Source organism: Rana temporaria, chromosome 1, assembly GCF_905171775.1.
Source record: "Rana temporaria chromosome 1, aRanTem1.1, whole genome shotgun sequence".
Taxonomy (NCBI): domain Eukaryota; kingdom Metazoa; phylum Chordata; class Amphibia; order Anura; family Ranidae; genus Rana; species Rana temporaria.
The window spans coordinates 26,185,900-26,200,549 of record NC_053489.1 but is presented as its reverse complement, the minus strand read 5'-3'; positions in this window follow the sequence as shown (position 1 = coordinate 26,200,549).

The window sequence follows — 14,650 nt, the reverse complement described above, 5'->3', positions numbered from 1 at the left end:
CCAGATGTATCTGTTAAACTAGTTGTCCAGAGCACCCCCACCATCAGAAGTCAAGAGTCCCTCGCCATTTCTTGCATTAGTGCAACACATTTTACCTTTTTGTGCTGGGTGGAGGCCGAGACTGGTGGAGGCCCTAAGCAAAATGACATGGCACATTAAAAATGAGAAGGGGGGGGGGGTGCTGACTTCCTACCTCTTCTCCCATGCAGCCAGCGAGTTGAGAAGCGGGGTGAGGGGGCGAAAATGACTTCTCACCAGGTGGGGCCTCTAGTAATTTGGGGGGCCCTTCACAGCTTTGCGGGGCCATAAGCGGCTTGCATAGTGAGCCTATAGGGCGCATCGGCTCAGGTGAAGGGTCGCATGAAATGGCCTATGGGCTGGATTTGCCACACGTGCCTTGGTAGGTGCTGACTTTCATTAACTTCACTTAAGCCTAGTACACCCGCTCGGAAAATCATGCAATAGATACTGCTTCTTAAGCGGTTGTGCGATAATCTGATTGTTGGCACACCAGCTTTCGAGACCCGATCACAACCGTTCATGAGAAATTATTTGAAGAGACCAACACTTAACTTTTCTCTGATACCAGATCGTATTATTTTTTTCTGTTTATTCAGTACAATTTTCGCCCCCTGTGGGCTCAAAGTGCTTCTGCTATTGTGGTAGATGGTGAGGCAGCCATCTTGGGTGCACTCAGACTATCATACTAGGACAATTTTTGACAGGAGCCAGTTAACCTACCAGCATGTCTTTTTTGAGTGGTTGAGGAAACTGAAGTACCTGGAAGAATTTCATCCAAGCGCAGAGAACATGCAAACCTGTAGATACTGTCCTAACCAGGACTTGAGTTGAAGAGTCCAGTGCTCCTGCTAACTGGTGGGAAGCACCAGGAGAAGTGGAGGAAGTAAAGATTTAGAATGAAGCAGCGAGATTTTTGCACTGAAGTTGCTTTGGTACAGCTTTCTCTCCAGCAATGAGAACAGTAAGCAGCACCAATAATTTAAGCTGATCTCTCTAAATCTAAGACTTTCAGCAAGAGGCAACAGTTCCTTAGATCTCACACTGCAGATGTACAGATATGAGGCTGTAGACACAGGAGTGCCTAGGCACACTCTTGCATAGCAGAAAGTGCACTGCTATTTTTCAGGAGCATATCCAGACCAAAGGTACTTTTTTTTTTTTTTTTTTTGGTCTGGTGAGATGATTTGAGTTTTGTGACATGGGGCATTATCCTGCTGGAAGGAGCCATCAGAAGATTTAGACACTGTAGCGTCATGCATGTTTTTTTTTTTTTTTTTTTTTAGCAGACTACTTGAACACAAAATACTACGACAAATGCACCCAAAACACACACGTGCATTTTTTCCATGTGCTCCCTTTGAAGTCTCTGGGGCTAAAATCGCACCTTCCTGCACCTTTTCCAAAAATGTACTACAGGAAAATGCATAGTTGTGACTAGACCTCTAGAAAATGTTAATGTGTGTTGCGCTTCAACAAACGTCCTACAAATTGCAGAAATAAGTGTAAGGTTTGTGGTCACAGGGATAACTCTTTATGTGGCAGGACCACACTATTGACCACTTAAGCCCCGGACCAATATGCTGGCTAAAGACCCAAGGTGTTTTTACAGTTCGGGACTGTGTCGCTTTAACAGACAATTGCGTGGTCGTGCGACGTGGCTCCCAAACAAAATTGGCGTCCTTTTTTCCCCACAAATAGAGCTTTCTTTTGGTGGTATTTGATCACATCTGCGTTTTTTAGTTATTGCGCTATAAACAAAAATAGAGCGACAATTTTGAAAAAAATGCAATATTTTTTACTTTTTGCTATAATAAATATCCCCCAAAAACATATATAATAATTTTTTTTCCTCAGTTTAGGCCGATACGTATTCTTCTACCTATTTTTGGTAAAAAAAATCGCAATAATCGTTTATCGGTTGGTTTGCGCAAAATTTATAGCGTTTACAAAATAGGGGATAGTTTTAATGCATTTTTATTTTTTTTACTACTAATGGCGGCGATCAGCGATTTTTTTCGTGACTGCGACATTATGGCGGACACTTCGGACAATTTTGACACATTTTTGGGACCATTGTCATTTTCACAGCAAAAAATGCATTTAAATTGCATTGTTTATTGTGAAAATGACAGTTGCAGTTTGGGAGTTAACCACAGGGGGCGCTGTAGGAGTTAGGGTTCACTGTGTGAGTGTTTACAGCTGTAGGGGGGTGTGGCTGTAGGTGTGACGTCATCGATCGTGTCTCCCCTATGAAGGGGATGACGCGATCGATACGCCGCCACAGTGAAGCCGTGTTTATACACGGCTCTCCCCGTTCTTCAGCTCCGGGGACCGATCGCCGCACCCGCGCTTAGAACCGGGTCGCGGGAGCGCGCCCGCGACCGGGTACAAGTACAGGACATATATATACGTGCTTGGTGCCCAGCCGTGCCATTCTGCCGACGTATATGTGCAGGAGGCGTCCTTAAGTGGTTAAAGTGTCCCTAAACACACAGCCTAAAAAAAATATTCATAAATGTGTATTACATGCTGTTCATACTCACTATGAGATTCCTTGTCTGTATTCTGCTGTTCAATATCTCCACCTTCTGTCCATGTCCCCAATGCAGCTGTGGTGGCAGTTCTGCACATGCTCCGCTTTCAGTGAGTTTCTATGCTGAGCATTTACTCACCACATCTGAGCAGCCCATGTGACTATCGAGTCACACGTGTGGGTGTATACACAGTGGTAAATGACGTCCCACTCCCTCCTCCATGCCCACCAACCAGCTAAACACAATGGGGTGTCATATTACATGTAGACTGATAGTGGCTTCACCTCCCTGTTGTTCAAAGACACAGGCTTGAGGGATGTGAAATCCGCCCACATAATGTTATTGCCAAAAATAATTTGATTTGAAATATATATTTTGTATGACAATTTAAAACTATATAAATATTTTATTTTTACTCTGTAAGCTGTTCTTTTTTTGAACATGTGACCAGCAGCAGAGGACTAGAAGCTCCTCCTACTTATGTTTCACTGCAGCCAGGCTGGGAGAGAGCTGGGTCATGTGACAGCTGGATATCAATTAGGAAAAAGATACTTAGATGTTTTTTTATAATTAGTGCGATCATCCACATACTGAAATTGAAGGGACAATGTAAATGAACCCCTTCACGCTGTCTTCTGGTCAAACTTCGGGAGCCACAGGCCATGATTCGCTGGCTGCTGTCACGCAGACAGTCTTCTCTCCTGTCTTGCATACAGGTTCTGGGCCTGGTGGTGGCCACCTTCAAGGCAGTTCTGTTTGCACAGGCCTGTACATGACTCCTTCAGCAGGTAAATTTCAACAGGAAGATACCGAGGTTCCTGGTGAGGTCAACGGGCTCCTCTGATGGATGCTGCAGTCGTCTTAGTGCCAGTGTGGGGCCAATACCTTCCTCTTCTCAAGCTTCTTCTGCGGTTCCTGTAAAGGATCAAGGGCAAAGGTCTTCTGGTCATTCTGGTGGCTGTAAACATCCCTTGGGAGCTACCCTCTCAGAGAGCACAAGTTATCCCAAGGGCTGAGCTTCCATCCTGCTTTACAGTTGCTGGTTTTGATCGTTTGGATGTTGAAATCCAGGTATAGAGGTTTGTCTGTATTGGTGATCCCTACTATGTTGAAGACGAGGCCGTGGACTTCTAACAAGATATACCATTGTACGTGGAAAGCGTACATTTCTTGGTGTGAGTCGATTGGCGCTTATCCTCACTCCTTTTCTGTGGCTTGGATCTTGGCCTTTCTTCAACGGGACTTAAGGCAGAAGTTGGCCTTGAGTACCATCAATGGGCAGGTGTCTGCCTTAGTAGTCTTCTTTCAGCCACTCCCTAGCCACGCACTCTTTAGTTTTGTACCTTCATTCAGGGTGTTCAACATGTGGCTCTGCCTCTACAGTCTCTCTTGCCGCTGTGGGATTTAAACATTTGTGCTCTGTTCTCCAGAAACCTCAATTTTGAGAATATTCAACAGATTCCCTTGCCTATGTTGTTCTAGAAGGTGGCATTCTTGGTGGCTATTACATCGGCCAATAGGGGGTCAGAGTTGGTGGCATTATCCTGTTGTACTCCCTAGTTTGGTGGTCAACAGATCATTTCAATGAGGTCATTAGGGTTGATTTACCTGATCTACACCGGAATCGCTCGAACCACCATCCAAGGCATGCAAAGCAAATTCCTTTGGCTGAGCCGGTTTGGGACACTAGGAAGGCAAATCCACTTGCACTACAAGTGCAATTGAAGTGCAATCGCTGTAGATCTGAGGGGGAAGGTCTGCTGAATTTTATCTAATTATGCAAGCAAAAAAATTCTGGTTTTAATTTTCCTTGCACTTCTCCTCAAAACTATGGTGACTGCACTTCCAAGTGAACTTGTAGTGCAAAGTGGATTTGCCTTTATGTCCTAAGCCGGCTCATCGCAAGGAATTTGCTTTGCATGGTGGTTCAAGCGATTTGGGTGTATCTGGCAGCCATGGAGTCCTTTCGGAGATCAGACTCGCTTTTTGTGGTTACACAAGGACCAAGGAAAGGGCTGGCTGCTTCTTTGGCTACCATCTCCAGATACATCAGACAGACGGTGACTTCTATTTAAAGGTCGGGTTCCTCCTTTACCTGTCATAGCACATCCTACTTGGGCACTTGCTACTTCTTGGGCCTTCCGTCATCAAGCGTCAAGTTCTCAGATTTGCAAGGTGCCAACTTGGTTGTTGGTGCATACTTTAACGCATGGGTCTTCAAACTTCGGCCCTCCAGTTGTTCAGGAACTACTATTCCCGTCATGTCTGTGAATGTCAGTGTGTTACAATGCCTCATGGGATGTGTAGGTCTACAACAGCTGGAGGGCCGTAGTTTGAAGATCCCTGCTTTAACCGAATTCACAATGTTGATATTTTGGCATCTGCAGATGCTTCTTTTGGCCGTAAGGTTTTGCAGACCGCTGTTTTAGAGGGGCTGTTCCTTCACTTTTTTTTTTATATTATTTTATATTGGGCTTATTTTTGAGCTTCTGTGACCCAGTTGGGTCTCTTATGTTTGGCCTTGGGTTATTCCCCCCCCCCCCCCCCCTCAGTTTTTCCTTTTTTTGGCGCTACTTTTTGACGTACCTATAGTCAGAAATATTGGAATGCTGTGTCTGTCAAACTAGAGAAAATTAGGATTTTTATCGAAGGGCATGCACCCACCCCTCTAAGGAGTGTGATATTTCGAATACTGAATGCCTATCGGGAGAGGGGTTATATACCAGCTGAGGATGGTCCATGGGCATCTGTCAACACTCTGTTATGATCTGTTTTCTGGCACGCACATTTTACTTGAGTGGCAGCGATCAACAAAATTCCACCATAGATGCTCGACTTGACAGTCAAATTGATCAAGAGCCATCAAAGTTGATTAACCGCTTGCCAACTGCCTCAATCACTTATACGTTGGCAGAACGGCATGGGCAGGCAAACCAACGTGTGTGTGTGTGTTTTTTTTTGCTTTGGCCCTGCCACGGTCTCCGCGACTGTACCTGCGGGACTCTATGTTCGCCGGTGTCCCGCAACGGCAGAAAGGGGAGATGCCTTTGTAAACAAGCATCTCCCTGTTCTGCCTAGTGACAGAAAACTGATCAAATGCTCCCTCTCATGGGGAGCAGTGATTACTGTCATGTCATAATAAGCCCCACACAGTTAGAATCACTCCCTAGGACACACGTAACCCTTTCCTAGCCCCCTAGTGGTTAACCCCTTCACTGTCACATTTTATACAGTAATTGGTGCATTTTTATAGCATTGATCACTGTATGAATGTGAATGGTCCCAAAACAGCGTCTGTGTCCGCCATAATGTCGCAGTCATGATAAAAATTGCAGTTTGCCGCCATAACTAGTAAAAAAAAATGCCATAAAAGTACCCCCTATTTTGCAGACGCTATAACTTTTGTTATTGATTGCAAACCAATCAATAAACGCTTATTCCGACTTATATTTTGGTTAAAAAAAAACAAATGTAGAACAATACGTATCTGGCTAAACTGAGGAAAAAAATGTATTTGATATATATATATATATATATATATATATATATAGGGGATATTTATGATAGTAAAAAAAATTGCTTTTTTTCCCTCAAAATTGTCGCTCTGTTTGCCTTTTATAGCGCAAAAAGTTAAAAACCACAGATGTGATTAAATACCACCAAATGAAAGCTCTATTTGGGAGAGAAAAAAGGATGCCAATTTTTTGTTTGGGAGCCACGTCGCGCGACCGTCAAATTATAGCGTCACAGTGCTGCACCGCAAAAGTGGGCCATTCATTTGGCAGCCAAATCCTCTGGGCCTGAATTGGTTAAATGGGAGGGTCATATATATATATATATATATATATATATATAATTTTTTTTTTTTTTTTTTTGTATTGCTATGTGTGTAATGCATTGCTTATTCTTCCATAGAGATGACCTGGCCCTTCAACACAAGCATTCTTGGGCACAGGAGAGAAATGTGGCTGTATTTTTAATGGGGGAATTATCCTCTTTCTTTTAATCCCTTTGTTAAACAGAAATGGGTAAAAAAATTGTTGGGTGACGTTTGTATTTATTGTGCAAGCTTCTCAGAAATGAATAACGCCATGTCATTTTTGGATTTTTTTTTTCAATCTCAAACTTGGTTTAAAAAAAAAAAAAGTCACCCGTATGCCAATTTCTGTCCTCACAAACTCGATCTGGTCCTATGTTAAAGGCCAAATCTATGTTTAAAAAAAATAAATGTAATAAATAAATGCACATATTTGTGCAGCTAAAACATATGCATTTATTTTTTGAGAGGAGTCTACAAAAGCATTGCACCCCCCTATTAGAATGTGGGTGCATTGTCAGTCTTCTGTACACTTTAATGCAGGGGTCCTCAAACTACGGCCCTCCAGTTGTTCAGGAACTACAATTCCCATCTTGCCTAGTCATGTCTGAATATCAGAGTCTTGCAATGCCTCATGGGATGTGTAGTTCTGCAACAGCTGGAGGGGGGGGGGGGGGGCGTAGTTTGAAGATCCCTGCTTTAATGCATTAGGGTAGTCTCCCTAGAGAAGAGACGCTTAAAGGGGAAGTATGGTCAAGTCTCTGTTGGCCATACTTCTATGGGTCGCAGAGGTGCATTTAGTTCTGCACTCTTGTTAACCAGATTCAGCCGTCTGTTGACGGTCCAGGTTTCGCAGGGGTCCCGACAATAAAGCCTGACTCAGCCTCTAAGCGTGGTGCTGAGATCCTGAGGCAGCCACTTCTGCCCCTCCATAGGCTGGCACTCCAGTGAACGCTGGCGGGGCAGAGCACAGAGCTGTGATGGATGGTGAGCCACTTAGTGACCTTTGATTGTCGTCTCGCAGTGTGGCTTAATTCTGCCTCCACATAGGTATGTATGTCTTTTTTTTTTTTTTATATATATATATATATATATTTTTTTTTTTTTCTATCGTCTTCTCCCCCACTTCTCTTTTAGGAGGAGATATGATTGCTGTAATGGAACCCCAAATGGGACAAGGGTTAAAGCCGTTTAGGATATTCCATTCCCGAACACAAGGCAGCTACCGACACTCCACAGTCAGGCAAACTAACCCCCAATAACGAGACACACAGCTCTGTTTGAGGCTCAACAGGAAAGAGACCCTTTATTGAGAAATACAGCACTTATATACAAATTAGATACTGCAGTAACCAAATGAACAATGACCCAACTCCCACCCACAACATCATCATACAATGCTTACCTAATGAGCCCAAATACACATTTTTTTTAGTAGACATCACTGACTCCGGCTCTGACCTAATTTACATGAGCTAATTAACTACAGCTGATGACTCATACACCTGACCTTTAGGTGGTCTGTTATCTCACAATACACATTTATCATCAATAGACCTTCACACAATACAGGGTCAATTAGCACAAGCCACAATAAAAGATCCTTAGAAGCCATCCTAGATTCATTTACATCATAACAGACAGACAGGTGGGCTGCAGTCAAGACATATTCTGCATGTCCATTATTTTCTGGCTCAATCTGTGCCCAAAAGTGACTCCCGTTACAATTGCAATATAGGAATTCACTGGAGATCAAAATTGGAGAACAATTTATGAACACTTGATTTTTTTTTTTTATATCCCCCCCCCCCCGAAAAAATATAATCTTCTTTGCTGAACATTTAATACCTTCTGCTAAAACTTGTGAATCCGTACTGCTTGGACCTTGAAGAAGGTGAAACACCCCGAAAACTCGTCCACGAAAGGTTACATGTTAGTGCAAATAAAAAAAAAATATCACGGACAGTACTCTATTTTGTCTGAACATTTGATGATTTTTTGTTGGGGGCGAAATTTATCCGAATAGAACAGTATTTTTTCAAAATAACCAAGGCACTGCAACAAAAAAAAATATATATTTTGTAGAAAACACCATGATCAAAATTAGAGCACAGCAATGATTGGTAGCATGGAGGAAGATGACTAAAAGAGTGCCGGTTCACTACAGGGGCGGCTACAAAGTCACACGACTCTGATCACCACCCCCTTTTTAGCTACGGCTTGCTAAAACTACTTCTGTGTATAACAGTCTATGGCTAGCCGCACTAAAGTCGCCCCAAAGTAGTACACGGAAAACTTTCTTTCTAAGTCGGAATGACTTGAGCCCCTCCTATTAGAAACAAGTTGCCATTGTACGAGTATGGAGCTCGGACTTGTCTGGTGGCCAGGTCGCCCCCTGTGTGAACTGAGTCTGACAGGTTACAACAATTAGTGGGGGGGGGGCCCCTTTGCTTTGAATAACTTAAGCACATCTGCGGCCACAGGACATCACTAGTCTCTCACGCTACTCTGGTGTGATTTTTGTTGTCTGAGCCGAAGTTTAATCTTAAAGCGGATTGCCACCCAAAAATTGAACATCCACTTTTTGGAATCCCCCCCTCCGGTGTCACAGTGGGATTGCGCAGCATGAGTCGCACATGCACAGTAGGGAACAAGGCTGTGAAGCCGTAAGGGCTCTTTCACACTGAAGCGCCCGTAACAGGTCCGTTCTGTCAGTTTTTTTTTGCGGACCTGAACGGGCGTCCTGTGGCTCATCTATGGAGCCGCGGATGTCAGCGGGTTGACATCTGCCGCTGGACACATCCGATCCGCCAAAGTGTGACGGAGGAAAAACCTACTTTTCCTTCCGTCTGGTGGATCGGATCGGATGAACACGGACATACGATCCATGTTCATCCGATCCCCCCCATAGGGGGGGAGCAGAGAAAAGACAGGGCGGACCCTGCACAGTGTGCGGGGATCGCCCTGTCATCCGCCGGCTCAGCGGGGATCAACGGAGCGATCCCCGCTGAGCAAGTGGAGGTGCACGGGGCAGATCATTACTGATCCGCCCAGTGTGAAAGAGGCCTTAGGCTTTACTTCCTGATCCCCTTACCGAAGATGGCAGCGGCAGCACCCGATAGCCGATGGACAAATCGGCTTCGGGTGCCGACATCACGCGCGCCCTGGACAGGTAAGTGTACTTATTTTAAAAGTCAGCAGCTGCAGTAATTTGTAGCTGCTGACTTTAAAAAAAATTGGCGGAACTTCGCTTGAAGCTATGTAGGGGGTTCTTTACTGTTGAGCGTTTAAAGGAGAGAATACAGGGAAGTTTTGTTTTGCTGGGCTTCTCCTCACAGGAATGCAGTTCCTTTTGCACTCCCTGTGACCTGTTTTCAGCCGAGAGTGGGCTGAAGTCCGCTCTCTGCTGACGTCACAGAAGTCCGTCCAGGCTCTGGCGTCATCACGACCACAGAGTCGGAATCCACTAGATGCCTGGACCGACACCCAGGTTGGCCTTTCTTTGAGCCGTTGAGCGCCTGAGTCGGCCGCCCCCATCCACAGCTCAGCACTCCAGTGAGGGAGGATGGGGCTGAGAAGAGAGCTGTGACTTGACAGTCACCAGCTCTCTGCTCTGGGAGCTGTGAAAACCGAGTGATCGGCAGTGTTTGGTCGCTCGGTTCTCAGTGTAGAGGCGCTGAGGAGACATTGGGCCGATGTTGCATCCACCCAGGCAAGTATGAATCTAAAAGAAGAAAAAAAAAAGAAACCCATACTTCTCTTTTAAGGACGTGGAGCTCGCTTCCACAATTGGTAGTGTCAGCAGGGAGTGTTGATAAGTTTAAGAAAAGACTTTGGGCATCTTGGCGAACAAAATATACATTGATATAGTAGAGACCTAAATTCATACATACTCGTATACCCACAGGGGTCATAACCCCTCTTACTCTATCCAAATAGCCCTACTACTTTAAGCCTCGTACACACGACCCGAGGAACTTGTCGTAAATTAAACATTGTTTTCCTCGACCGAGTTCCTTGTTAGGCTTGTCGAGAAACTTGAACAAGCTTTCTTTGCATACTATACACTGTCCCAGACCAAATCTCGTCGTTCTCAAACGCGGTGACGTACAATACATACAATGGCAGGGGAAGGTTCGATTCCACTGGCGCTACCCTTGGGGCTGCTTTTGCTAATCTCATGTGGTGAGAGCACGATTTGCACTTTTCAGACTGTTACAGCGTGACGAATGTACTATCTCCATTACGAACGCTACTTTTACCGAAGGTGCGCTCCACCGTCTCATACTTTATTCTGAGCATGTGCGGGTTTCTTAGCATACACAACGAACGTGTTCTCGTCGAAAAAACCAGCCCGACGAGGAACACGACGAGGAAATTGAGACTCCCGTCAAGAAAAAGAGAACTTGTTGGTGCCCCAGATCCACAAAGAACTTACGCCGGCGTATCTATTGATACACGCGTAAGTTCTACGATGCCTCGTCATATCTTTGTTTTGTATCCACAAAACAAGATACGACTGAATGTGGGCTAGATCCAACTGACGTACGGTCTTAGTACGCTGTCGGATCTTAGGTGGCATATTTACGCTGGGCGCTAGGTGGCGCTTCCGTAGATTTACGCGAGGAATATGCACATTAGGTAGATACGCCGATTCCTCAAACGTTCGTCCCGTCCCGTGCATATGTTTTTACGTCGTTTACGTAAGGCTTATTTGGCGACGTAACGTTACCCCTGGGTCTATGAGGCGTACGCAATGTTAAGTAATGGACATCGGGACAGCGTCGTTTGCGTAAAATGTTCGCGAATAGGGCTTTGCGTAAATTACGTTCACGTCGAAAGCATTCACTTATTTGCGACGTGATTTCGAGCATGCGCACTGGGATACCCCACGGACGGCGCATGCGCCGTTAAAAAAAAAAAAAACGTAATTTACGTGGGGTCAAGATGTATTGACCTAAAACACGCCCACATCTTAGCCATTTGAATTGCGTGCCCTTACGCCGACACATTTACACTACGCCGCCGTAACTTACGGCACAAATTCTTTCTGGATACTGAAAATACGCTCTAAGTTACGGCGGCGTAGTGGTTCTGAGATACGCTACGCCTGCCTAAAGATAGGCAGATCTTTGTGGATCTGGGCCGTTCTCTTTTTTTCCTCGTCGAGTTCCTCGACAGTTTTCTCGATGAAAAGCACACACACGACCGTTTTCCTCGACAAAAATGCTCTGCCATCAAGTTTCTTGATGGATTCTGTCGAGGAAAACGGTCGTGTGTACGAGGCCTAAGGGGAAAAAAATCCCAGGGGTTCATGTAGTCAAAGAGAACGTTTTTGTTTCACTGTGAAAGCCTCTAAGCCATAATGCAAACTGCCCTGTAATCAGTTGGGTAATGTAATAGAACACTTGTGCAGCACTTTAAACTGTCCTACAGCTGCTCTGTCACATGTAGCGGTTCTTTCTTCTGCTGTTGTCACCTGACAATATGTCCGTCCATCCCCCCCCACCACCACATCGCTGTCACAAGGAGCAGGTGCGACCACATGGCTATGTGATGGACAGCTGCATGTGCCTTTCATGGACGGAGATCACAGATTGACCTGCAAACTAACAACACAAACACGTTCTGCCCTGAACTGATACACCGCAGAAGGATTTGTGGTGCAACAAGTCCGAACATTTTCAGATCTCTCCCTCTACGTATCCGTCCTTCCTCCAGGATATGTCATGCAGCTGCTATTGAGAAAAGTGGTGTTTTAACCACTTAAGCCCCGGACCATTTTGTTGCTAAATGCCCAGGCCAGGTTTTGCGATTCGGCACTGCGTCGCTTTAACAGACAATTGCGCGGTCGTGCGACGTGGCTCCCAAAAAAAATTGGCGTCCTTTTTTTCCCCACAAATAGAGATTTCTTTTGGTGGTATTTGATCACCTCTGCGGTTTTTATTTTTTGCGCTATAAACAAAAATAGAGCGACATATTTTGAAAAAAAAAATTCAATATTTTTTACTGTAATAAATATCCCCCCAAAAACATATATAAAAAAAGTTTAGGCCGATATGTATTCTTCTACATATTTTTGGTAAAAAAAAATCAAAATAGAGGTTTATCGGTTGGTTTGCGCAAAATTTAAGAGCGTTTACAAAATAAGGGATAGTTTTAGTTGCATTTTTATAAAAAAAAAATTTTTTACTACTAATGGCGGCGATCAGCAATTTTTTTCGTGACTGCGACATTATGGCGGACCCTTCGACCAATTTTTGACACATTTTTGGGACCATTGTCATTTTGCACAGCAAAAAATGCATTTAAATTGCATTCTTTATTGTGAAAAATGACAGTTGCAGTTTGGGAGTTAAACCACGGGAAGCTGTGTTTTACATACGGCGCTTCCCCGTTCTTCAGCTCCGGGGAGCGATCGCGAGGGGGGCGGATATAAACGAATAGCCGCGCCGTCGTCCCGGATCGCTCCCCGCGGGTTACCGACCGCCGCATGTACCGGGGGGCGGGGGGTCCCGATCGGACCCCCGACCCGTGGAAAGGCGGGGACGTACGTGTACGCCCATATGCCTGTACGTGCCATTCTGTGGACGTACATATACATGCGGCAGGCGTTAACCGGTTAAAGGCCAAGTTTACCTCTTACCATAAACTGGCCCATGCAAAGAAGGGGCCTCAGTAGTAGAAATTACAATATGCAGTTTTTAAAAATAGTATTTAACCACTTCCCTACCGAGCCTATTCTGACACTTCTCTCAAACATGTAAAAATTATAATTTTTGTTTGCTAGAATGCCCAAACATTATATATATATATTTAGCAAAGACCCTAGGGCAGTGATGGTGAACCTTGGCACCCCAGATGTTTTGGAACTACATTTCTCATGATGCTCATGTACACTGCAGTGTAGTGGAGCATCATGGGAAATGTAGTTCCAAAACATTGGGGTGCCAAGGTTCCCCGTCACTGCCCTAGGGAAATAAAGTGGCGGTCATTGCAACTTTTTTTCTCGCACGGTATTTGCGCAATAATTTTCAGAACGCCATTTTTGGGGAAAAAAATACGGTTTCATCAATTAAAAAAATAACAAAACAGTAAAGTTAGCCCAATTTTTTTTGTATAATGGAAAGATGATGTTTACGGTCCAAGTAAATGGATACCTAACTTGTCACGCTTTAAAATTGCGCACACTCATGGAATGGCGCCAACTTTGGTACTTAAAATCTCCATAGGTGACGCTTAATTTTTTTTTTTTTTTTACAGGTTACCATTTTGATGAGTTACAGAGGAGGTCCAGTGCTAGAATTGTTGCACGCGCTCCAACGCACCGGGCGGATACCTCACGTGTGGTTTGACACACCGTTTACATATGTGGGCCGGACTTATGTGTGTGTTCGCTTCTGAGAGCGAGCCTACCGGGGACAAGGGCGTTTTTAAAATTTATATTTATTGTGTTCATTTGTTTTATTTTTACACTTTTTATTTCCCATTTTTAATTATTTTGATCACTTTTATTCCTATTACAAGGAATGTAAACATCGCTTGTAATAGGAATCACGAACTGTGACAGGTCCTCTTTATGGAGAGATGGTCAATAAGGACCCCCACAATCTCTCCTCTGGAAAGCATGAGATTGGGAAAAAAAAATCACAAATCATCATGCTGACAGCCGCAATCGTGGCTTTGTTTTTCTTCCGGGTACGCGGGCGTGACGTCATGACGTCATGCCCGGGCCTCCGACGGTCATAGAGAAAATCCCCCCTCTATGGTCCTCATCCGGCGGCAGGCCGATTCGTTCTCCGGGCCCCCGATGGCACAGGAGAGCCCGGAGAAGCACCGAAGGCAGCAGGAGGGGGGAGGACGTCCCTCCCGTCTCCTATAAGAATGTATCATCGGTGGAACTGCCGCTATGATCACTTCTTATGGTGCGCCAGATTCGCCGGCCGAAAAGGATATCTGATGATGCCTGTAGCTGCACCCATTAATTCAGATATCCACCCCCTAAAGTCCAGGACGTCATATGACGTCCTACGGTAGGGAAGTGGTTAATGCAATTTCTGAGCCTGTAGGCCAGTGGTAATCAATTTAAAATTAACGACGAGGTCCAATCGGTAAAGTTTTTCTGGTGAATCCAAAAAACTAGGACTTTATTTTTTTCGTGCGCCCTGTACCTAATCAAAACATACAAGAAAAGGAACGCCCTTAGCTCAGCCAATCGTATTTAAAGTAATTAGGTTATACAAGTAATTTACAGTACGTCACTGTTATACAACGTGTG